Source organism: Jaculus jaculus, chromosome 11 (genome assembly GCF_020740685.1).
Source record: "Jaculus jaculus isolate mJacJac1 chromosome 11, mJacJac1.mat.Y.cur, whole genome shotgun sequence".
Lineage (NCBI taxonomy): Eukaryota > Metazoa > Chordata > Mammalia > Rodentia > Dipodidae > Jaculus > Jaculus jaculus.
The window spans coordinates 39,648,999-39,676,182 of NC_059112.1; the positions used below are offsets into that span (position 1 = coordinate 39,648,999).

The following is a 27,184-nucleotide window of genomic DNA, read 5'->3' on the forward strand; positions in this document are numbered from 1 at the left end:
CTCCGGCGCTGGCCCTGCCCTGGCCCGGCTGCCTCGCCTCGCCCTGGCCACGCCCCTTCTCTGGCGACGCCCCGCCAAGCGCCGACCACGCCCCTTTATCCGGCCCCGCCCCGCACGGGCCTAGTCACGCCCCGCCGGGCTATGACCACGCCCATTATCCAGCCACGCCGCGTGACAGCCGCCTCGCCTCGCCCAGGCCCCGCCCCTTCTCTGGCCCCGCTCCGCCCTCACTCACCAGGAAATCGACCTCACGCTTGCGCACAAGGGCTTGGAGGATGGGACCGAGCCTTTACCTGCATTCAGGGTAGGGAAGGTGCTAAGTTCTGATGGTAATGCTCAGTCCCCTTTACATGGGTCAGTTATTTCCACACAGTTGCTCTCCCTCCAACCTATTCTTCCTTCTTTGTTACCATGATCTATATGTTATCTTCCACTAGAAGTTCATGGAAATTATCTCCAAACATTCTTGAAAGTAGTAATTTGGATTTTTCTTTTTTAGAGTTTATCTAGAGGTTTCTCAATGTTAAATTTTTTTCAACAGCCATATTTTGGTTCTACTAATGTTTTTATTTTCCAGTCCTTTGATTTTTGCTCTTTTCATTTAATGTTTGGCTTCTTTTCATTTTTCAGTTGTTCTCTAGTTGTTAACCTGCAGATTACAACATTAATCAAGGACCATCCTACTTTTTAAAATATATGCATCTAAAGCTATGAGTTGCCCTTCAAGAGTTGCTTTAGCTGCATTCTACTGTTTCTAATTTCATTCTATTTTTGATGTATTGTGTTTTTTAATATTTTATTTTAATTTATTTATTTATTTGAGAGAGAGAGAGAGAGGAGCAGCAAGAGAGAGTGAATGGGTGCACCAGGGACTCCAGCCACTTCAAACAAGCTCCAGATGCATGTACCACCTTGTGCACCTGGCTTACATGGATACTGGGGCTCGAACTGGGATTCTTCGGCTTCTCAGGCAAGCACCTTAACCAGTAAGCCATCTCTCCAGCCTCGTGGTTTTGTTTTTATTCAGTTGGAAATAGTTTTGGATTTCTCGTAAGATCTATTTTTCACCCACTTGTTTGTTTTCAATATTTTATTTATTTATTTATGAGAGAGGAAGAGACAGAGTGAAAGAGAGAATGGGCATGCCAGGGCCTCTAGCCACTACATAGGAACTCCATGCTCATGTGCCCCTTTGTGCATCTGGCTTAGGTGGGTCCTGGAGAATTGAACCCAGTTCCTTAAGCTTCACAGGCCAATGCTGTAACCACTAAGCCATTTCCCTAGTCCCCATCACCCACTTGTTTGGTATGTATTAATTTCCAGATCATTAAGGGCTTTTCTAGATATTGTTGTTTCTAATTTAAATGTGCTGTGGATAAAGAATTGCTCAAACATTTCAGCATTGTGAAATGTACTTTTTGAACATTTTAAAAATTATCTTTACTTATTAGAGAAAGGGACAGGAAGGAGAGAGAGAGAGAAAGAATAGGCATGCCCAGGCTTCTAGCCACTGCAAATGAACTCCATACAACTAAACTACCTTGTATATCTGGCTTTATGTGGGTACTGGGGAATCACACCTAGGTTCTTTGGCTTTGCAGGCAAGCACCTTAACAAATAAGCCAAGTAAGCCATCACTCCAGCCCTTAAACATTTTTATTTATTTGCAAGCAGAGAGAGAGTGGGAGCACCAGGACCTCTTGCCACTGCAAATGAACTCCAGATGCATACACCTCTTTGTGTATCTGGCTTTGTGTATCTGGCTTTATGTGGGCACTGGGAAGTTGCAAGCAAGTGCCTTTAATGGCTGTGCATCTCCCCAGTGAGTGATGTGGTAATACTTATTTCATAGTCTTGCATGTTATATAACTTGGTAAACATTCCAAACACATTTTTTATTCACTGTGTATTCTGCATTGAGTTTTACCTCTCTCAATTAATCTTGTAAATACCAAATCTTTTAAGTATTAGTTCATATATATGCTTATGAGATTTTTTTGGTCTGGTTTTATTATTTTCTGAGAAGAGGTTATCATAAATCTCTTTATTATTATGGATTTGTCTTTTTCCTTTTAGTTTGGTGGGGTTTTGAAACTGTGGTATTATGTACATATACAGAATTTTTATTTCTTCCATTGGCTTTAATGTTTTCCTAATTATTTGACCTTCAAAAAATTATTTTCTGAACTATTTTTTCTGCTTTGTCTATTGATACTTCTGGTTTGAAGCTTGGTTTTAACTACTGTACCCTTTTCAAGCTTCCCATTTACCTTAGATAAATTTTTCCACCTTTTAAAATCTACTTGTCTGTATATTAAAAAGTTTTTGTGGACTGGAGAGATGGCTTATCAATTAAGGTGTTTGCCTGCAAAGCCAAAGGACTCAGTTTTGACTCCCCAGGACCCATGTAAGCCAGATACACAAAGGGGTACACTTTATTTGTGGTTGCTGGAGGTTCTGGAGTGCCCATTCCCTCTCTCTCTCTACCTGCCTATTTCTGTATCTCTCTCTCTCTCTCTCTCAAATAAATAAATAAAAATAAATATTAAAGGGCTGGAGAGATGGCTTAGCGGTTAAGCGCTTGCCTGTGAAGCCTAAAGACCCCGGTTCGAGGCTCAGTGCCCCAGGTCCCACGTTAGCCAGATGCACAAGGGGGCGCACGCATCTGGAGTTCGTTTGCAGAGGCTGGAAGCCCTGGCGCGCCCATTCTCTCTCTCTCCCTCTATCTGTCTTTCTCTCTGTGTCTGTCGCTCTCAAATAAATAAATTTTTAAAAAAATTAAAAAAATATATTAAAAAAAGTTTCTGTGTCTCTTGTAGATAAATTTATAGGTGGGTCTTGGATGTTTCTTAAGAAAAATGTCTGGTAAACTCTATCCTTCAGTTGGTTTTTAGTCCATTTACATCTAATGTAATGATGATGTGGGGAAGACTCAGATCTATCATTTCACAATTTTTTGGTTTTTTTTTAGATAGGGTCTCATTCTAGCTGAGGCTGAACTAGAATTCACTATGTAGTCTCTCAGGCTGGCCTTGAACTCATGGCAATCCTCCTACCTCTGCCTCCCAAATGCTAGGATTAAAGGTGTGTATGACCACGCCCAGCACATTTTGCAATTCTTATCCTATTTGTTTCATATTTTTTTATTTGCTCTCCTTTTCTGTTTTCTTTAGTGTTAATCCAGCATTTCTGAGTAGTTCAACTCAATCCTACCATTGACTTCCTGCTGTGCTTCCTTATATTTTTAGTGATTATGCTAATACTTGTGGTATGCATCCTTAAGTTGTCTCAATGTGTTGAGAGATTAGGTTGTGCTAACTGACCAAAAATATAAGAACCTTAGAACCTTGGATAAACATAATTCTACTTTGCTGCCTTTTTTTTTTTTTTTTTTTTCCCAAGGTAGGGTCTTTCTCTAGCTCAGGCTGACCTGGAATTCAATGTGTAGTCTCAGGGTGGCCTTGAACTCATGATGATCCTCCTACCTCTGCCTCCCAAGTGCTGAGATTAAAGGTATACACCACTATGCCCAGCTCACTGCCATTCTTTTTTTTTTTAATTTTTATTTATTTATTTATTTGAGAGAGACAGACACAGAGAGAGAAAGACAGACAGAGGGAGAGAGAGAATGGACGTGCCAGGGCTTCCAGCCTCTGCAAACGAACTCCAGACGCGTGCGCCCCCTTGTGCATCTGGCTTACGTGGGACCTGGGGAACCGAGCCTTGAACCGGGGTCCTTAGGCTTCACAGGCAAGCGCTTAACCGCTAAACCATCTCTCCAGCCCATCACTGCCATTCTTAATATGAGCATTGCCATGTATAATAGACTCACATATATTAAATATAATGAACACTTTTCACATTAAATGGTCATTTTTTATTTTTATTTATTTTTTGTGATTGTGATTGTTATTTTATTTTTTGCTCAATTTTTATTAACATCTTCCATGATTATAAAAATATCCCATGGTAATACCCTCCCTCCTCTACTTTCCCCTTTGAAATTCCATTCTGCATCATATCCCCTCCCCATCTCAATCAGTCTCTCTTTTATTTTGATGTCATCATCTTTTCCTCCTCTTATGATGGTCTTGTAGGTAGTGTCAGGCACTGTGAGGTCATGGATATCCAGGCCATTTTATGTCTGGAGGGAGCACATCGTAAGGAGTCCTACCCTTCCTTTGGCTCTTACATTCTTTCTGCCACCTCTTCCACATTAGACCCTGAACCTTGGAAGGTGTAATTGAGATGTTACTCAGTACTCCAGTCACTTCTTCTAGCACTATGATACCTTCTGAGTCGTCCAAGGTCACTGCCATCTGAAAATAGAAGATTCTCTACCCAAAGTGAGAGTAGCATTAATATAAGGGTATGAATATTAAGAGAAGTGCTTACTGGGCAGTTTGATAAGCATAGTATATACATTAATCCAGACATCAGCAGATTTTATACTCCAAGGGCTCAAGATTACCCCTGTTTTAAGTTTTCAGTATCAGGGATGTATTCCCTCCCATGAAGCAGGCCTCCAGTCCAATTAGAGGGCAGTTGGTTTCCACCATGACAGTCATGGCACTATTGCACCCATTGGCTCATTTGGCCTGGCTGGCCAATTATAAGGCTTACAATATCCACTGTTGAGTATCTTCACTGGTGATTTGTCTTTCTCCCAATAAACTGCATGTAGAATGGCTCCTTCCAAGCTTTCTGTGAGCTGGTCTACATGGAGGAGGTTATCAGCTGAGTTCCAGCAGGATTTCTCAGTGGCCCTGCAGCCGCAGCCCAAGTATGTGGAGTCTTCAGCAATAGGGTCTTATCATCTATTCATAGTGGGAAACCAAGGGCCTCAGCAATGGTCTATAATGTTTTGGGGGAAATCGGGACCTTCTTGGCAAGGTATCCCATCCCTGGCACTGAAAATTTTCTAGCAATGATCTATGTCTCCTGAGTATTCCATTATCCGAAACTGAGGATTCCATATGATTTATTTATACCCTCTTAGATTTTGATTATCCCTCCCTCCACCTTTCCTTTACTCAATCTCTTCCCCTGACCTCATTTTGGGCCTTTTGACCCCCATTAATCTATTTTTCTACTTCCATATATACAATACCATACTACATACAATACCATTCTACTAAGTACCCTCCTCCCTTCCTTTCTCTTCCCTTTATATCTCTTTTTTAGCCTACAGGCCTTTGCTGCTGAGTTTTTCCTTCTCACACAGAAACCCAATCATCTGCAGCTAGGATCCACATATGAGGGAGAACATGCAGTGCTTAGCTTTCTGGGCCTGGGTTACCTCACTTAGTATAATCTTTTCCAGAACCATCCATTTTCCTGCAAATTTCATAACTTAATTTTTCTTTACTGCTGAGAAGAACTCTATTGTATAAATGTGCCATATCTTCATTATCCACCCATCAGTTGAGGGACATCTAGGCTGGTTCCATTTCCCAGCTATTATGAATTGAGTGGCAATAAACATAGTTGAGCACGTACTTCTGAGGAAATGAGATGAGTCATTAGGATATATGCCTAGGAGTGCTATAGCTGGGTCATATGGTAGATCAATTTTTAGGTTTAGGAACCTCCACACTGATTTCCACAATGGCTGGACCAGATTGCATTCCCACTAACAGTGTAGAAGGTTTCCTCTTTTTCCACATCCCCACCAGCATTTATGATCATTTGTTTTCATGATGGTAGTCAACCTGACAGGAGTGAGATGGAATCTCAATGTAGTTTTAATCTGCATTTCCCTGATGACTAGGGATGTAGAACATGTTTTAGATGCTTATACGCCATCCATATTTCTTCTTTTGAGAACTCTCTATTTAGCTGCATAGCCTGTTTTTTAATTGGCTTGTTTGATTTCTTATTATTTAACTTTTGAGTTCTTTGTTTATCCTAGATATTAATCCTCTATCATATATATATATAGCTGGCGAAGATCTTTTCCCATTCTGTAGGTTGCCTCTTTGATTTATTCACAGTGTCCTTTGCCATACAAAATCTTTGTAATTTCATGAGGTCCCAGTGGCTAATCTGTGGTTTTATTGCCTGAGCAATTGGGGTTATATTCAGAAAGTCTTTGTCATGACCAATATGTTGAGGGGTTTCCCCTACTTTTTCCTCTAGCAGTTTCAGAGTTTCAGGTCTTTGATCCATTTGGACTTAATTCTTGTACATGGAGTGAGAGAAGAATCTATTTTCATCCTTCTACAGATACATATCCAGTTTTCCCAGCACCATTTGCTGAAGAGGCTGTCTTTTCTCCAATGAGTATTTTTGGCATTTTTATCGAATATCAGGTGGTTATAGCTACCTGGACTTACATCTGGGTCCTCTATTCTGTTCCATTGATCTACATGTCTGTTTTTGTGCCAGTACCATGCTGTTTTTGTTACTATGGCTCTGTAGTGTAGGTTAAAATCAGGTATGGTGATACCACCAGCCTTATTTTTGTTGCTCAGTATTATTTTAGATATTTGAGGTTGTTTGTGATTCCAAATGAATTTTTGGATTGTTTTTTCTATTTCCATGAAGAATGCCATTGGAACTTTGATGGGGACTGCATTAAATGTATAGATTGCTTTTGGTAAGACTGCCATTTTCACAATATTGATTCTTCCAATCCAGGAACAAGGGATGTTTTTCCATTTCCTAGTGTCATTTGCAATTTCTCTCTTGAGTGTTTTATAGTTTTCACAGCAGAGATCCTTTACTTCCTTGGTTAGGTTTATTCCAAGGTACTTTATTTTATTTTCTTTAATGCAATTGTGAATGGGAGTGATTCTCTGATTTCATCCTCTGTGTGTTTGTTGTTAGCGTATAGGAAGGCTACTGATTTCTGTGTATTTATTTTGTATGCTGCTACATGGCTGTAGGTGTTTATCAGCTCTAACAGTCTGCTGGTAGAGTATGTAGGGTCCTTTATATATAGAATCATGTCATCTGCAAATAATGATAACTTGATCTCTTTCTTTCCAATTTGTATCCCTTTTTGTGCGTCTCTTGCCTTATTGCTATGGCTAAGACTTCCAGTACTATATTAAATAAAAGTGGGGACAGTGGACGCCCTTGCGTTGTTCCTGATTTTAGTGGAAAAGCTTCCAGTTTTTCCCCATTTAGTAATATGTTGGCTGTAGGTTTGTCATTAATAGCCTTTATTATATTGAGATATGTTCCTTCTATTCTATTTTTATTTTTAAATATTTTATTTTATTTTATTTATTTGACAGAGAAAGAGTGAGATAGAGAGAATGGGCATGCCAGGCAGGGCCTTCAGCCACTGCAAACCAACTCCAGATGTGTGCGCCTCCTTGTGTATCTGGCTAACGTGTGTCCTGGGGAATCGAACCTGGTTCCTCTGGCTTTGTAGGCAAATGCCTTAACAGCTAGGCCATCCCTCCATCCCAAAAGGTCATTTTTTAAAGACTTAAGAATATAGCTGATAATGTTTTACATTTACTATTTCCAGAATTCATTCCTTCTTGTGGATGTTATTTTTCTAGTGTCACTTTCCTTCCTATGAAAAACTTAATAACCTTATTTATAATGCACATCTAGGGATAAATTTTAAGTTTTCATTCATTTGATGGGCTGAGGTGATGGCTCAGCAGTTAAAGGCATTTTCTTGCAAAGCCTTTCAGCTTGTACTTGATTCCCCAGCACCCACATAAAGCCATTGGCACAGAGTGGCACATGCATTTGGAGTTCATTGGCAGTGGCAAGAGAGCCTCATGTGCCTATTGTCTCTCAACCTCTCTCTGTCTGTACTTGTAAATAAATAAATAAAATATTTTTAAAAGTTTTTTTTTTTAAGGTTTTTCAAGATAGGGTCTCACTCTACTCCAAGCTGACCTGGAGTCACTCTGTAGTCTCAGAGAGGCCTTGAATTTATGGAGATCCTCCTACCTCTGCCTCCCAAGTGCTGGGATTAAAGGCATGCGCCACCACGCCCAGCTTTGGAGTTTTTATGCATTTGATATGACATATTTTACCATTATTTTCAAAGGATATTGACTCTTGTTGCAGTCAACTTCAAGTTACTGGGACAAACTTCCAAACCAGACACAGTTATGGGAGGAAGGGATTTATTGAAGCTTACAGATCCAATGGAAGTTCCATAATGGCAGAAGAAGCTGGCCCCCTTTCACAGGTCTATGCAGATAGAGAATACACCAGCACCATAAGCAAGCACACTCCAGGAACCCCAGGCAGAGCTTAGGCTGGAAGTCAGATCTGCCCCCACACCTTAGGGTTGGACCCTAGGAGCCATCCACAGTGACACCAAGTTACAAGGTTGAATAAAACTCCTCAATCTATTGGGGGGACATCCATTCAAACTACCACAACTCTAGATATAGAATTCTAGGTTGATGTATTATTAACCTTCTTCATTACTGTGACCAAACCTGACAGAAGAGGAGGAGGAGAAGGAAGGAGAGGATGGGGAGGAGGGGGAGCATGGACAGGAGGAGGAGGAGGTGGAGGTGACTCAAGGGAAGAGAGGTCCATTTTGGCTCATGGTTCAGAAGTTCTAGTTCATCATCAGAGGAAGAACACAGAAAGAGCTCATGGCAGTAGGAGCTCACGTGGTAAGATTCCTCACGGCCATCCCCAGCAGCAAGGTACCACATTCGAGGGCCTCCCTCTATTGACCCACTTCCACCAGCCAGCCTCTACCTTATAAAAGGTCCCACCAGCCCTCAAAGCTCTGCCACCCGCCTGGGAACAAAACACGAGTTCGTGTGGTAGATTTCAGATTCGAACCATCACAGTTGGTGTTGCTCCCCTTCCTTCTCCGTGTTCAGCTCTGTCAATTCATTGCTCTGTGGACTTTGTTTTTCAATCACACACATCCACCTACCCAACCGATTTGCACTGGCGACTTCTTTCTAGCTGCCTTTAAGATTTTATCTCTATCTTTGGTTTAAAATACGTGAGTCATTACCAATATATTAACGCTACTCTCACTTTTGGTTAGGGAACCTTCTCTTTTCAGGTGACAGTGACCTTGGGAGGACTCGCAAGGCACCATGGTGCTGAGAAGAAGTGACAGGGAAGTGCTCAGCACTGAAACATCTCTATCACAACTTCCATGAAGGAAGAGGTGGTGGAAAGAATGTAAGAGCCAATGGAAGGGTAGAACTCCTTACACCGTGCTCCTCCAGACACCAAATGGCCTGGATATCCATGACCTCACAGTGCCTGACATTACCTGCACAAGACCATCATAATAGGAGGAAAAGATGATGACTTCAAAATAAGAGACTGATTGAGAGGGGCAAAGGGTATGATGAAGAGTGGAGTTTCAAGGGGGAAAGTGGAGGGAGGGCAGGAGTTACCATGGGCTATTGTCTGCAATTATGGAAGTTGTCAATAAAAAATAAATTTAAAAATAAATAAAAATAAGGAATCATGTTTCTCTTGCTGTGATTTTGCTTACATGAATCCTGTTTGGGTTTAACTGAGCTTTTCAGATCTGTAGGTTGTTTACCAAAAATATGGGGAATAATACAGTCATTTTCTCAGCACGTGTGTAGTATGTGGGGTGGCGGCACCGTGTGGGCTGCAGGCGTGTGTGTGCAGAGATGTACACGCCTCATGTATACAGGGGTGGGGTTTGAGGCCAGAGGAAGACACTGGACATCCTCCACCCCCATCACTATTTCACCTTTTTTCTCTGAGACAGTCTCTCGCTGAGCCTGAAGCTCACTGCTTTTCAGCCAGATTGCAGATCGGGGAGTCCCAGCCCTTCTTCCTTTTCCACCCCCTCACGTAGGTACTGGTGCTTCAACTCTAGTCCTCATGCTTGCATAGCAAGCATTCTAACCCACTGAGCAAGCTCCCCAGTCCCTCAGTCATTGTTTCTTTTTTATTTTTATTTTTCGAGGTAGGGTCTCACTCTGGCCCAGGCTGACCTGGAATTAACCTCAGGGTGGCCTCGAACTCATGGTGATCCTCCTACCTCTGCCTCCCAAGTGCTGGGATTAAAGGCGTGCACCACCACGCCCAACCAGTCATTATTTCTTTTTTTTTTTTTTTAATTTTTATTTATTTATTTATTAGAGAGAGACAGACAGAAAGAGGCAGAGAGAAAGAGAGAGAGAATGGGCACGCCAGGGCCTCTAGCCACTGCAAATGAACTCCAGACGCATGCGCCCCCTTGTGCATCTGGCTAACATGGTTCCTGGGGAATAGAGCCTCGAACCGGGGTCCTTAGGCTTCACAGGCAAGCGCTTAACCACTAAGCCATCTCTCCAGCCCAGTCATTATTTCTTTATGAACTTTTTTTTTCCTGTTCTTTCTCTTTCATTTAGAAATTCCTATGACAGACTATTCTCCCAAAGGGCAATATAGCTCTGTCTACCTGTTAACTTTTTTTTTTTTGGTTTTTCAAGGTAGGGTCTCACTCTAGCCCAGTGTGACCTGGAATTCACTATGGAGTCTCAGGGTGGCCTCAAACTCACGATGATCCTCCTACCTCTCCCTGTGAGTGCTGGGATTAAAGGTGTGCACCACCACACCCAGCTCTGTTAACTTTTTAATAGTTGTCAGTTTCCTTTTTTCAGATTGAATAATTTCTCTTCTCTTCATCTGTTTTAATTTCACTCACCTTTTGGTTATTTCCTAATACCTCTTAAACTCTCCCAGTGAATTTTTAAAAATCCATATCTTACAATTTTCAGTTCTAGAATTTTAATTTGATTAATTTCTTCCATGAGAGAGACTCAAGTAGACCAGACTGGCCTTAAACTCACTGTATAGCTAGGAATGATATTAAACTTCTATTTCTCCTGTCTCCACCTCCCCAGTGCTGGAATTATGTGTGTGTACTACCACACCCAGTATTACTTCTTATTTTTATTTTATTATTTATTACTGTTTTTCCAGTTTGTGTTTTTCTGCTGAGATTTCCCATATATTCATTCATTATTATTATATATTTTCTTAAGTTTTTGAATATATATATGTATATATCTGTGTATGGGTGTGTTATATACTTTAAAATGTCTTTGCTGAAGCCAGGCTTGGTGGTGTATGCCTTTCATCCCAGCACTCGGCTGGGGGTTGGGGGGAGGAAGGAGAATCACCATGAGTTTGAGGCCACTCTGAGACTACATAGTGAATTTCAGGTCAGTCTGGACTAGAGGGTAATCCTACCTGGAAAACAACAACAAAAATGTCTTTGCTAATTCTTACATCTGATCACATCTGGGTCAATTTCTGTTTAGTACTTTTTAAAATTATTATTTGGTTTTTCAAGGTAGGGTCTTACTCTGGCCCAGGCTGACCTGGGATTCACTGGCCTCAGGCTGGCCTCGAACTCATGGCAATCCTCCTACCTCTGCCTTCGGAGTGCTGAGATTAAAGGTGTGCACCACCACGCCTAGCTCTACTTACTACTTTTTCTCTTTTAAAAAATACTATTTATTTATTTATTTGAGAGGGAGAATGGGCATGCCAGGGCCTCCAACCACTGCAAACAAACTCCAGACTCATGCATCACCATATGCATCTGGCTTACGTGGGTACTAAGGAATTGAACCTGGGTCCTTAGGCTTCGCAGGCAAGTGCCTTAACCACTGAGCCATCTCTCCAGCCCACTTTTTTTTTTTAAAGTTTTGTTTATTTTTATTTATTTACTTAAGAGCAATAGAGAGAGAAAGAAGCAGAGAGAGAGAGAGAGAGAGAGAGAATGGGCGTGCCAGGGCCTCCAGCCACTGCAAACGAACTCCAGACGCGTGCGCCCCCTTGTGCATCTGGCTAACGTGGGTCCTGGGGAATGGAGCCTCGAACCGGGGTCCTTAGGCTTCGCAGGCAAGGGCTTAACCGCTAAGCCATCTCTCCAGCCCTCCAGCCCACTTTTTTACTGAACTCCTTGCAGTCTCCCCTGCCCTACACAGTTCATAACTCAGGCAAAGATTTGAATAGAATTCTTGTGCAGGTTTGGGAGCCCTCTCTGAGTCCATTTCAAGATGTCCCTTCTTCATTTCTAGCTGCTCTGAAAACCACAAATTCCATATTGTAAGTCCTTAACCCAGGGGGACTGTGGCTCTGACGCAGCGCCAGCTGTTTTGCACACTAGGAAGTGCCCTCAGGCAAAAACGTTTGAACATAACTCTCATTCATTATGCTTACATCCTTTGAAAAGTAGCTGTCCCTTCCATTTCTTTTTTTTTTTTTTTCTTTTTTTGGTAGAGTTTCACTCGAGTCCAGGCTGACTGGAAATCACTATGTAGTCTCAGGGTGGCCTCGAGCTCATGGTGATCCTCCTGCCTTTGCCTCCCTAGTGCTGGGACTAAAGGCGTGTGCCACCACACCTGGCTCGTCCCTTCCATTCCTGCCTGCTTGCTTTTGGTTGTTTTCCAAAGTCTTCAAATAACTGTTTTTACAACTTGTACAAAGTTTGTAATTTTTATCCATAAGAGAGTTAGTCTGATATAATTTCCTGTGACATATTTCATTGCAGATGCATCTTTTAGTGGAATGAATAGTGCTACATTTTTCTCAGCCCATGAGTTAGTAAAGAAATATTACTTATGCCTTATATGAGATAATACTCAGCATCAGTTCTGTTTATTGTTCTATTTTTTATAGACTTAACACAGAAAACCTACTTAATCAATAGATAAATATGGGAAACATATTGCAATGGCAAAATCACTCTAATCTTTTGTATCTCTCTACAAAATATGTGCTAAGAATTGCATAGTACTTTGCCATCAAAAGTTACTTTTGGTGGGGGGGGGGGTTCATTTGGAGGTCGCTGGTATGCCTTGGCCCCCTTTGCAGGGAAGTTCTGGAGGGTGTGAACATAGCAGAAGGGGACACCTTGGTCTCAGTGGATTATGAAATTTTTGGAAAAGTGCAAGGGGTGTTTTTCCACAAGTACACCCAGGCTGAGGGTAAAAAGCTTGGATTGGTAGGCTGGGTCCAGAATACGGACCCGGGGCACAGTGCAGGGTCAACTGCAAGGTCCCATCTCCAAGGTTCGTCCTATGAAGGAATGGCTGGAGTCAACAGGAAGTCCCAAGTCCCACATTGACAGCGCAAAGTTCAACAATGAGAAAGTCATCCTGAAATTGGATTACTCAGATTTCCAAATTGTGAAATAATGATGTGATTTTTAAATTTTCAAGGTAAATTACAGTAGCTTGATTTGTCTTTGATATATTGTATTCAATATTAGAATGTGTCGGTAAGTTATTTTACTATTTAAATGTTGCTGTGTATTACACATCTGGTAGAAGGCATACAACTGTGTACCATTCTCTCCAATAAAAGTACATTAGAGGGCTGGAGAGTTGGCTTAGCGGTTAAGCGCTTGCCTGTGAAGCCTAAGGACCCCGGTTCGAGGCTCGATTCCCCAGGACCCACATTAGCCAGATACACAAGGGGGCACACGCATCTGGAGTTCGTTTACAGTGGCTGGAAGCCCTGGCGCATCCATTCTCTCTCTTGCTCTCTGCCTCTTTCTCTGTGTCGCTCTCAAATAAATAAATAAAAATAAATAAAGGTGTGTGCCACCAGGCCTGGCCAATTTTATTAAAATAAAATACATTAGAAAAAAAAAGTTACTTTTGGGGGGCTGGAGAGATTGCTGGAGTTTAGATCCCCAATAACCATAGGAAGCCAGATGCACAGAATGGCACATGCATCTGGACTTTGTTTGCAGTGGCACGAGGCCCTGGAACACTCCTTACAAAAAAAGAAAAGAAAAGAGGACTGGGGAAATGGTTTAGTGGTTAAGGCGTTTTGCCTACAAAGCCAAAGGATCCCAGTTTGACTCTCCAGGACCCATGTAAGCCAGATGCACAAGGGAACGCATGCATCAGGAGTTAGTTCACAGCGGCTGGAGGCCATGGTGTACCCATTCTCTCCCTCTCTCTCTCTCTCTCTCTCTATGCCTCTTTCTCTCAAATAAATAAATAATATATTTAAAAAAAAAGAAAAGAAAAAAGTTACCTTTGGGGCTGGAGAGATGGCTTAGTGGGTAAGGTGTTTGCCAACAAACCAAAGGACCCTGGTTTGATTCCCCAGTACCCACCTAAAGCCAGATGCACAAGGTGACACATATATCTGGAGTTCATTTGCTGTGGTTGGAGGCCCTGTTTCACCCATTTTTTTCTGTCTTCCTCGATCTGCCCCTCTCTCAAATTAGTTAATTAATTTTTATTTTAGTTTTATGATCTATCATCAGGCACCTCATCTAAGTCTGCCTTTGATTCAGTTACTCACTTGCTCAATTTCTGGGATATATACCATTTATCAAACCAAAATGTATCAAATTATTAACAGTTGTATTATAATTCTTTCCTCCAAGGCACTTTAAAAAAAATATTTTTGTTCATTATTTATTTATTTATTTGACAGCGATAGACACACAGAGAAAGGCAGAGAGAGTGAGAGAGTGAGAGAGTGAGAGAAAGAGAGAAAGAGAGAAAGAGAGAAAGAGAATGGACACACCAGGGCCTCCAGCCACTGTAAACAAACTCCAGACAAGTGCACCCCCTTGTGCATCTGGCTAACGTGGGTCCTGGGAATCGAGCCTCAAACCGAGTCCTTAGGCTTCACAGGCAAGCGCTTAACGGCTAAGCCATCTCTCCAGCAGCCCCCCCTTTTTTTTTAAGAGATAGCAACCCACAAGAGAGAGAGAATTGGCATGTCAGGGCCTCAGCCACTGCAGTTGAACTGTAGACATGTGCACCACCTATTGGACATGTGCAAACTTGCGCATGCCTCACCTTTGATATCTGGTTTATATGGGATCTGAAGAGTTAAACATGGCATTTAAACATCACAGGCAAATGCCTTAACCACTAAGCAATCTCTCTAGCCCAGCACCTTGTTTCTTAACTTAAAATTGAAAAAAATAGAGATATTAACATTTCCATAGGCCTTTTCCACATATATATTTATATTTATTTTATTTTATTTTTTATTTTTTGGTTTTTCATGGTAAGGTTTCACTCTAGCTCAGGCTAACCTGGAATTCACTATGTAGTTTCAGGGTGGTCTCGAACTCATGGTGAACCTCTTACCTCTGCCTCCTGAGTGCTGGGGATTAAAGGCGTGTGCCACCATGCCCGCCTCTTATATAATTTTTTTGATTAAATGCTCTTATGGGATCATGAGCTTTATATGACTTTTTGGCAAAACCTTGGAATTGCAGAGTTATGTCATTAAATGTATTTAAAAAAAAATCTAACTTGTAGTAAACTGACAATACCAGTCAACTAACCAAAGTAGGCTTGTGTTCAGTTCAGATGAGCATGTTACAATAGATCCCTCTGCCAAGCTAAGGACAGAGCTCAGTAACAGTACTTGCCTACCATACAGAAATCTCTAAGTTCAAGTCCCTGGCATCACACACACAAAATCATATATATGTGTGTGTGTGTGTGTAAACATTGTATATATAATAAATATTGCATACAAAATACATACAGTGCCTATATAATACACACATTATTATATATCTATATGTAAAGATGTATGATTCATATATCTATACATGTATGTATATGTATGTATGTAAATGTATATGTATACATATATATATATATATGAGGTCTACTGTCTTCAGTGACTCATACTGATACTTTCCTTACTTTGTTCTATGGAATACCCACTGTTTCAGTCAGCTTCATGTGGCTGGCAGAAAGCACCTGACTAAGATCCCCTTGTGGGAGGGAAGTGTTTATTTTTGACTTACAGACTCGAGGGGAAACTCCCTGATGGCAAGGAAAAATGATGGCATGAACTGAGGGTGAACATCACCTCCTGGCCAACATCAGGTAGACAACAGCCATAGGAGAGTGTGCCTAACATTGGCAAGGGGAAGCTGGCTATCACACCTGTGGTAGCTTGACTAGATGTTCCCCAGTAGTCTCAGGAGTCTTATTAAAGTTTCATGGATTTGCAGCCACCTGGCTAGAGGAGGTGTCAGTGAGGGGCGGATTTGGAATTCTATCTTAAAGATATGCAAAGCGCTTGAGCTTTGCCTGCAGCGCCTGAAGTGTGCTCGCCTGTGCTAGTAGTGGTGGCTTTTGGCTCTTCTCTGTGGGCACCTGTGAAGGTGGGCCAGCTTCTTCTGCCTTTATTAAACTGTCCCTTTGTCTCTAAGCTTCAATAAATTCCTTATTCCTCCCATAAACTGTGCCAATTCATCCCAGCAACATGAGGTTGTCTACTATAATCCTGATAAGCCCACCCCCAAATACACTGCTTCCAGGAGGCTCCAATTCCCAAATTTCCACCAGCTGGAGACCTAGCATTCACAACACATCAGTTTTTTGGGGGACATCTGAATCAAACTATCAAATTCTGCCCCTGACCCCATAACTGATAACCATACATGATATAATATGTAATGTATTCGGTCCAACTTTAAAAATCCCCATAGTTTTTATTAATATCAATGATGTTTAAATATCCCCATAGTCCAAGGATTTTAACTGAGCCATAATAACAAAATTTTTTTTAAAAAACCATCATGGCACAGAATAGACATTCATACTGCAAGAGATGGCACTGGGTATAGCAAAGAAAAACAAGACTTAAAACACAGGAAAACATCAAACTTTGTAGCTCCAAGTCTGACAACTCTAATCAGTGACAAGTCTCCAACTCTGATAAATCTAACAGCGACAAGTCTCTGGAGTTCTAATCCCACCCCTCCATCTAAGCTAATCACAGCCCCAGAAAGCTTCATCCAATGTCACCAGCTCTGCCTGGCACCCATCTCATAGTCCTGGCATTTCTATTGTTTCTCCATTACAACCCATGGTTCATCCTCACAGCTCCATCAGGCCTCTGTGCAAGTAATCTGACTAACAAGCCTGCTTCACAATGCCCATGGCTATTTCTAAGTATAAAATCAGGGTTAGAGAGATGGCTTAGTGGTTAAGGTATGCCAACAAAGCCAAAGGACCCAGATTCAGTTCCCCAGTTTCCATGTAAAGCCAGATGTACAAGGTAGTACATGCATTTGGAGTTCATTTCCAGTGGCAAGAGGCCCTGGTGCACCCATTCTCTTTATCTGCCTCTTTTTCTTTCTCTCAAATACATAAAAAAATTAAAAAAAAAAACACCATAGCTGGGCATGAAGGTACATGCCTTTAATCCCAGCACTCTGGAGACAGAGGTAGGAGGATCACCATGAGTTGGAGATCACCCTAAGATTACATAGTGAATTCTAGGTCAGGCTGGACTAGAGTGAAACCCTGCCTTGAAAAACAACAACAACAACAACAAAACCAAAACAAAACAAAACAAAAAAAGTTGTAAATTCAATGACCCTCTCTTTCCTGTATTTGTTATACTCCATAATACAAGGTGGGCTACCAACTTGTTAATCCAGGGGGAATAAAGCAGACTTTGAAGAACAGGACACTTCTTCAGCATTTAGGCCCCTTCAAAAAATAAAATAAAATATTTTATTTATTTATTTGAGAAAGAGAGGAAGAGGCAGAGAGAAAGAGAGAATGGGCACGCCAGGGCCTCTAGCCACTGCAAATGAACTCCAGATGCATGTGTCACTTTGTGCATCTGGCTAACGTGGGTCCTGGGGAACCAAACCTGGGTCCTTTGGCTTTGCAGACAAATGCCTTAACTGCTAAGCCATTCCTCCAGCCCAAGTCTACATACTTTCTGTTGTCCCAGTACAGGTCAGCTGGCCCAATCTAAATGACTGTGCTTGCTCAAACAATTGTAGCTGAATGGATTAGCAGTTTTGGTCCAAAGACTTCATTCCTTCCTATGACATATACCTCTATTCACACCAATCCATTTCTATGCAATACAACTCTGCACAAATTCAAAGGACATGGGAATTATAGCAAGCTTCTTACACAAACTGCTTTTAGCAAAGCTCTTTCTTCCCTCTATAAGCCAATCCTCACAGCTCCTAGTTCTTAGTGCATTCAGGTCTTTCCATCCTGACCAGAATGGTCCATCAAGCTGTACTTACATCACTGCCAGGCATCTCCTAGGCCCAGGATTTCAAATCTAGCCACATTCCTCCTACAAATAAGTTCCAGAAGGCCAAAAGCCACACAGGCAGGTTTCTAGCAATAATAACCCCACTCTCAGTACCAAGTTTCCTGTTGTAGTCAGGTTTGCATTGCTGGCAGAAATCACCCAACCAAGAGCAGCCTGTGTGAGGAAAAGGTTTATTTTGGTTTATAGACTCAAGGTGAAACTTCATGATGGCAGGGGAAAATGATGACATGAGCCATCTTTCCAGCTCCTATTTTTATTTATTTTTCAATGCCTAAGTGTCAATATGATTCCAGGTGTTATATAAAGCTAGTTTTATACATTTTTAAATTTCTTCAAACTTTTAATTTGTGTAGTTGAGTGTCTATCTGCCTATCACAACTGGTTAAAAGGGTAGAAACAAACAAAAATCAACCATGAGCTTATTCACAAGAAGAAGAGGAGCACCAGAACTAGATGGTAAGACACTGCTGCTGGGCTCCACTTGCCTGGGCTCCAGGTCACTGAGAGACCAAGCTGGAGCTGAGCTGGAAGCCTCCTCCCTGCCAACCAGCTGTCAGGATGCTGGAACAAGTTATGCAGCTCGTTGAAGGAGAAAAGTCATCAATGGTCTTAACTAGCAGTGAACCCTTTAAGATCCATAACTGGCCAGCTAAACCTAATGTGCCAACTGGTTCAATGGTGTCATGTCTGTTGTTGGGGAAAACAACTGCTCTGTGATTAGACCTGAGGTCTGCTCCACAGGAGAGAATTCATGCTTGGTACTGAAAAGCTAATCAAAAGCCTATGGCTGGGGAAAGTCATAAGTCCTAGTGGGAAAACTACTACTGTTGTGTGGCTATATTAGTCAGGATTCTCTAGAGGAACAGAACTGCTAGAATGATTTCTATTAAAAACAGAATTTATTGGATTAGCTTATGGTCATCCAGTAGCAGTTACAGGCCTGAAAATTAAGGAACACAGTAGCTGCTCAGTCCACGTGGCCAGATGCCTCAGCAGTCCAGATCCAGCACTGAAGGCCTGGAGGCTTCATGAGGAGCCGTAGGGTTTCAACCCACATGGGTCTTCAGTTGACACTGGTCTTCAGTCCATAATGGAAGACAGCAAATAGCTCTAGCTGCCAAGTGGAAGGAAGGGGCTCTTGTCAGTCAGAGCTACCTTATATAAAATCCCCCTCTGAGAGGGACCACCCACTACAGGAGAAGGGCTCACCTTGGGGGAAGGACTTCCTCCTTCAGTTAATCCTTCCTGGAAGCAACCACAGAGACCCACCCAAAAGGAATATCTGTGGATTACTAAACAGATCAAGTTGACAACAATTTAACCATCACAATGGCTATATGGATATATTATGCCCACCAAACTGCCCTCTAAATACTTATGTTTATAAAGTCTATATGTTAATGCTAGTCTCACTTTTGGTTAGAGAAGCTTTTCTTTCAGGTAGCAGTGACCACTGAGGAGACTCAAAACTACCATAAACCTGGCGAGGTGACTTATGCCTTTAATCCTATGTTCCTAATACTGAAGAGGCTCACCGTGAGTACAGACCAGCCTGAGACTACATAGTGAATTCCAGGTCAGTCTGGGCTAGATCGAGACACTACCTCATTAAAAAAAAAAAAATGGAAGAGAAAATTGTTGGAAAGAAGTGATTCAGTGGAGAGAGAACAAAGAGGGTGCTGAGAGGGGATTATGATCATATGATCATGGTATATTATGTACATGTGTGGAGGTTGTCAACAAAAAGTTTTCAAAAATGAGGCAGTGTTTGCTAGCTTTGGGTTAGTGAAGAGGTAAGTGATGACAATTGCTAAAAGAAATAGAAGACAGTATATTTGGCCAGCCAGGCCAAATGAGCCAACAGGTGCAATACTGGCACGTCTGTCATGGTGGAAACCAACTACCCTCTAATTGGACTGGAGGCCCGCTCCATGGGAGGGAATACTTCCCTGATACTGAAAACTTAAAACAGGGGTAGTCATGAGCCCTAGGGATGTAATGTCTGCTGCTGTTTGGCTAAATGTATATATTATGCTTATCAAACTGCCCAGTAAGCACTTTTCTTAATGTTCATACCCTTATATTAATTCTACTCTCACTTTTGGTAGAGAATCTTCTCTTTTCAGATGGCAGTGACCTTGGGATGACTCAGAATGCATCATGGTGCTAGAAAAAAGTGACCAGTGTGCTCAGTACTGCGATATCTCTGTCAGACCTTCCAAGGCTCAGGGTCTATTATGGAAGAGGTGGCGGAAAGAATGTAAGAACTAAAGGAAGGGTAGGACTCCTTACACTGTGCTTCCCCCAGACACAAAATGGCCTGGATATCCATGACCTCACAGTTCCTGACACTACCTACACAAGACCATCATAATAGGAGGAAAAGATGATGACATCAAAATAAGAGAGAGACTGATTGAAATGGGGAGATTGGAGTTTCAAAGGGGAAAGAAGGGGGAGGGAAGGTATTACCATGGGATACTTTTTATAATCATGGAAATTGTTAATAAAAAAATTGAAAAAAAAAAAAGAAATGGAAGATAGGCCAGTCTATATAAGCCTCAGGCAGAGAGAAAGAAAGAAGGTACACAGGTCAGACCCAAAGAGGCCTAGGACACAGCTCTTCAAGTCTGTGTTTGTCTTCTGGGAACGCCATGAGAAATGGCCAGAAGCTTGGCTTTTCACAAGTCTGGAGTCTAGAATTTCAGAAGCAAGGTGTTTGGAACAGCTCATACTTCCTTTGAAGGCTCTGGGGAGGCCCCTCCCTGCCTTTCCTCCTCTCTTCCAGGGGCCCCTGGTAATCTGAGTATTGAAGCTCTCTAAAGAAGCTGGGTTCACTGCAGCTACTTGACCTGGGCTGAGTAGAACATGGTGATTGTGGAGAGATGGGATGCTGTAGGGGGGAAGCCACAGTGACTGTGGGCTATGTTTAGTCCCTTTTAATAGAAAATTGCCTAATGTTTTAGTGACTAATAATGTTCTTGGAATATATCATGAATCTTATCATATGTCTAGCCTCCATCTACCCCAAAGCTAAGAAGACAACATTTGAAACCCATAGAAGATTTCTCCAGTATGCTATAGCTTGCCGACCTGGTACTCCTGCTGATAGAGCTGGAAAATGTCTTCATTTATGACTCCCTTTGTTTCTGTGACTATAAGAGTTTATGTAACTTCCTCCACAGTGGATCATGTCACTTAAGGTAATCTGAATACATGTTCTTGGGCCACTGTCACTTCTCGTTGGGGAAGAATAAACTCTTTTCTTATTTTATTTAAAACACAGTTGTTTGTTTTGTGCGGACCATTCCTTGGTGTTCTTGGTTGGTGCACACTTATCTCTGATCTCTTCCCCACTGTCACCTGACTTCTCCTCTGGGTAACTTTGTGTGTCCTCTGCTATTCTTATTAGGATACCAGTTATTAGACTTGGGGGTCTGCCTTAAATAATTTTCATTGCACCTGCAAAGATCCTGTTTTCACAAGAGGCAACATGTTGAATTTATCAGGGAATATGAAATGGGGAGAGAGGAAGGAAGCTAATTAATCCTATTATAAAACACATCACAAGGAACCTGCCTGCAAAGCCAAAAGACCCAGGTTCTATTTCCCAATGCCCACATACGCCAGATGCACAAGATGGCACACATATCTGAAGTTGCTTTTCAGTGGCTAGAGGCATGCCCACTATCTCTCTATCTACCTCTCTCGCTCTCTCAAATAAATAAATAACTAAAAATAAATATTTGTTAAAAGATCTGGGTGTGGTGGCACACGCCTTTAATCCCAACATTCAGGAGGCAGAGGTAGGAGGATTGCTGTGAGTTCACAGCCACCCTGAGACTACATAGTGAATTCCAGGACAGCCTGGGCTAAAGTGAAATCCTACCTCTAAAACCCCCCAAAAGGCCAGATGAGCAGCTGCTAAAGGAGCTATAAGTGGGACCAGCTGAGCAGCTGCACTTCAATGACAGGCACCCTGCAAAGTCTCCCATCCATCAACCACCAGGCCTGTGGACATCTGGAGGACTCATTCATCCCTGGCTGCCCATCACTGAGAGGAATCAAGATGAGCACTCAGCATTGGTGAGATCAGAAGCTATCCCAAAATGTAACAGGGCCTACTTATACAAAGCCAGGTACGTAGACCTGAAATGGAAGTGCTAATCTCTCTTTCCATGTCAGGAAATGTGATGTATTACATTTGAATGATATATTTTTGGTTGGCTTTACCTTTCTCAAATAAGCTATATTTTGGTGTTGACTATTGTTGCTTTTGATGTTTCCTGATTTGTAGGGCCTTTGTCTTTTTCTTTTCTTTTTCCTTTTATTTTTTTTAAGTTTACAAACATTTTTTATTTAAAAATTTATTTAAAAATTTTTATTAGCATTTTCCATGATTATAGAAAAAATATCCCATGGTAATTCCCTCCTTCCCCCTGCCACACTTTCCCCTTTGAAATTCCATTCTCCATCATATTACCTCCCCATCTCAATCATTGTACTTACCTATATAAACATCAACCTACTAAGTACCCTTGTCCCTTCCTTTCTCTTCCCTTTATGTCTTTTTCTTAAGTCACTATTTAGGGCAGAGACTGGCTGGCTGCAGGCTGGCTTGGAACCCATTTCAGACTAGAAATCTCAACTTCTTAGTTGACAGGATTAAAGGTGTGGGACAACACACACCCTTAGGGGCTTAGCTTTATTAGATTATCTTTGCTGATTTTGGTTCAATGTCTGTATTTCTCTGTTAAATTTTAGAATTTGCAAGTAATTTGCTTCAACCAGTCTACTACAGTGCTTTAATAGCAGGTAAACTCAACACCAAGGGTCTCTTCTGCTGTTTTCTCTTGGAGTATAAGAGCTACACTTGGCACCTTAAACTCCTACACTGAAGATATATAAAGTCAGATTTACCTGGTTAAGAACACTGCACATTATTAGAAAACCCAAGCATCATATTAACTCGAGATGCAAAATCTCTACAGTATAATACAAGAAACAGAAAGAATCAGGACAATACAATCCCACGAAAAATTATAGATCCATCAGAAATGATCCCCAGTGAGACTGTTTTAGATGAAATGCCTGACAAAGACTTCAAAAAAAAAAATGATTTTATCTATACTCAAAGAAATCAAAGGAATCAAAGAAAAAAAAAAAAAAAAACTCCTGAAGGAGAAAACAGGAAACTGACTTAATGAAATAAGGGGGTCATTATAAGACATAAGTAAGGAAATAGAAATAATGAGAAAAATAACAATCAGAAATACTAGAAATGGAAAAACAGAGTAAGTCAAATAGAAAACTCTATAGAAAGTCTCACCAGTAGAATGAATCAAGGAGAAAACAGAATATGTGAACTATAAGACAAAGACTTAATACAGTCCAATAAAGAGAAAAAACAAACTAATAGGAAGGCATGAATGGGAATTTCAAGACATCTGGGACACTATGAAGAGCTCAAACATAAGAATTCAGGGAATAGGAGAAGGAGAGGAATTTCACTCCAAAGGCACAACAGATATTTTCAACAAAATCGTAGACGAAAACTTCCCCCAAGTAGGGAAAGTAATGCCAATGCAGATACAGGAAGCCTATAGAATGCTAAGCAGACAGAATCAGGAAAGAACCTCTCACTGCAATATTATAATTAAACCACAAAACACACAAACCAAAGAAAATATATTGAAAGCAGTTAGAGAGAAAAATCAAGTCACATACAAAGGCAAACCCATCAGGATCACAGCAGATTACTGAACACAAACTTTAAAAGCCAGATGGGCTTAGAATGATGTAATCCAAGTTCTGAAAGATAACAACAGTCAACCAAGATTACTTTATCCTGCAAAGCTATCCATTCAAATAGATGGAGAAATAAGGACATTCCATGACAAAAACAGGCTAAAGGAAAATATGAAGACTAAAACAGCTCTGCAGAAAATACTTGAAAGGATCCTCCATGTTGAAGAGAAAGAAAAGCACACACAGAAGGAATCTGGAAAAAATAAAGCATACTCAAATACTAGTTAATACAAGAGAGCCAAGATAAAACTAGAAGAACTACAAAATAAGAAAAATGGCAAGAATAAATATACATCTTTCAAAAATAACCCTTAATATCAATAGCCTTAATGCCCTAACCCAACCCAAAGACACAGGTTTGCAGACTGTGTTAAAAAGCAGGATCCTTTGATTTATTGCTTCTAAGAATCTTACCTTTCCACAAATGGGGCAATGGGGGCAATAGTGGCATGTCTGTTATGAGGGAAGCCAACTGCCTTCTAATTGGATAGGAGGCTGGCTACATGGGAGGGAATACATCCCTGATACTGAAACCCTACAACAGGGGTAGTCATGAGCCTTAGGGGTGTAATGTCTGCTGGTGTCTGGCTAAATGTATATACTATGCTCACTGAACTGCCCAGTAAGCACTTCTCTTAATGTTCATACCCATGTATTAATGTTACTCTCACTTTTTTTTTCTCAATTTTTATTAACATTTTCCATGATTATAAAAAGTATCCCATGGTAATACCCTCCCCCCCCCCACCTTCCCCTTTGAAATTCCATTCTCCATAATATCCCCTCCCCATCTCAATCAGTCACTCTTTTATTTTGATGTCATGGTCTTTTCCTCCTCTTATGTAGGTAGTGTCAGGCACTATGAGGTCATGGATATCCAGGTCATTTTATGTCTGGAGGGAGCACATTGTAAGGAGTCCTACCCTTTCTTTGGCTCTTACATTCTTTCCACCACCTCGTCCACATTAGAACCTGAGCCTTGGAAGGTGTGATCGAGATGTTACTCAGTACTCTAGTCACTTCTTTCCAGCACTATGATACCTTCTGAGTCATCCCAAAGTCACTGCCATCTGAAAAGAGAAGATTCTCTACCCAAAGTGAATGCTACTCTCACTTTTGGTTAGAGAAGCTTCTCTTTTCAGATGGTGATGACCTCTGGGAGGACACAAACGTCACCATAGTGCTGAGATGAAGTGACAGAGGAGTGTTCAGCACTGCAACATCTCTATCCTATGTTCCAAGGTTCAGAGTCCATTGTGGAAGAGATGGCCAGAAGAATGTGAGAGCCAGAGGAAGGATAGGACCGCTTACAATGCACTCTTCCAGAACAAAATGGCCTGGATATCCATGACCTCACAGTGCCTGACACTACCTACACAAGACCATCATAATAGGAGGAAAAGATCATGACATCAAAATAAAAGAGAGACTGATTGAGAGGGAGAGGGGATTTGATAGGCAATGGAGTTGCAATAGAAAAGTGTGTAGTTGGGGAGGGGGAGGAATTTCCATGGTTTATTGTCTATAATTATGAAAGCTGTCAATTAAAAAAAAAAAGAAAGAATGGAATAACTGTGCAAACCTTACAGATGGCCAGAATAAAAAAAAAAAATAGAACACAAAAAAAGCCACTTCCTCTATGTGACCAAAGGGATGAAAAGACCATAAATCCAAATTTCTGACAAAGAAGGATTGTTGAAAACCTGTCTCAGACACCACATTGTGCAGAGTTAATTCTTTTTTTGTTGTTTGTCTGTTTTGTTTTTCAAGGTAGGGTCTCACTCTAGTTCAGGCTGGCCTGGAATTAAGTATGTAGTCTCAGGGTGGCCTTGAACTCTCGGCAATCCTCCTACCTCTGCCTCCCCGAGTGCTGGGATTAAAGGCGTGCGCCACCACGCCTGGCCAGAGTTAATTCTTTAGGAAGTCGTGATGGGCCCCTGGGCTTCCTCAGGGTTAGTGACAGGTCCACCCTGAAGAAAGCTGGGGAGAGGATAAACGTACAGACTCTGCCTCATAGCCAGTCCTGTCTGGGTCACCTACGAACATGCTTCAGCCACACAAAGGTGACCTCTACAGGCCCCCCTGGAGCTGCTTCTCTGCCAGGTCTTCGCAAGCTTACTTCAAATGAAAGAAAAATTTACTTTGTCCAAAGAAGTTCTAGCAACTGGAAATTGTCACTTTCGACTCTGACAGGCACCATAGTACGTTGCCATGCCTGAATTAGACTTTTGGACTTTGGTGTATAATAAAAACACAAACAACCTCACATGCTGATACTAATTTTAACTTCTAATCTCAGAGTTGGAATTGTTGAGCAATAAATTAAATTCAAAAAAGCATCAGCAATATAGCCACAATCATTTCTGCTTCCCAAGAAAGTCTGTAATGCTAGGTTAAACTGTCAAGTAATTGTCAACGTGTGTTTAATTTTACTAATGACTTAGTCTATCTTCCATTCCTCTTGTATTCACTCCATTATCATTATTATTCCTTTTTGGTTTTTTGAGGTAGGGTCTCACTCTAGCTCAGGCTGACCTGGAATTCACTGTATATTCTCAGGGTGGCCTCGAACTTACGGCAATCCTTCTACCTCAGCCTCCTGAGTGCTGGGACTAACGGTGTGCACCACCACGCCTGGCACACTTGTTTCTCTTCCCCCCATTTATCCTGAACACACCTACCTCTTAATGTGGCAGACCAACTCATTCATCCAGGTCTCAGTGTCCTTTGGGAGGCTCCAATGAAGGCCTCCTTCCCAAGTTTGATTACGTGTCCTGCTTTGGCTCCAGATGAGCTTCCCTACCTTTAACATAAGCTAATGTGACACGATTGCCTTCAAGACCAATGCATAGTTCACTGTTAGGTCCTATGAGCCTGGATAGGATTTTTCACATAGCTGACAGTTCCATTTTTTGTGGTGAAAGTAGTGGGCTTAAGATTTTTTTTTTGTTTTTCGAGGTAGGGTCTCACTCTAGCTTAGGTTGACTTGGAAATCACTTTGTAGTCTCAGGGTGGCCTTGAACTCATGGCAATCCACCTGCCCCTGCCTCCTGAGTGCTGGGATTAAAGGGGTGTTCACCCAGCGGGCTGAAGATATTAAAGCCCTTATCCATAATTATGTTTCATGCAGTAGTTGACTTGGCTTATAGCTCGCAACTGTTGCCTGTAAGTTTGGGCTCCTCTCCACTTGGCTAATTCTGTTTGTGCTGGAAGATATGGTAACAGTTCATTTTTTATGTATATTTTTATTTTTATGAGAGAGAGAGGGAGAGAGAGAGCCTCCAGCCACTGCAATAGAACTCCAGACACATGTGCCAGCTTGTGCACATGTGCAACCGTGCACACTTGTGTCATCTTGTGCATC

The 27,184-nt window shown here is 41.5% G+C and overlaps 1 pseudogene; it reads left to right on the forward strand.

Annotated features, from left to right (window-relative positions):
- The first annotated feature begins 141 nt into the window (after window positions 1-141).
- On the forward strand, window positions 142-13,124 carry LOC101605796 (annotated as a pseudogene).
- The last annotated feature ends 14,060 nt before the right edge of the window (window positions 13,125-27,184 follow it).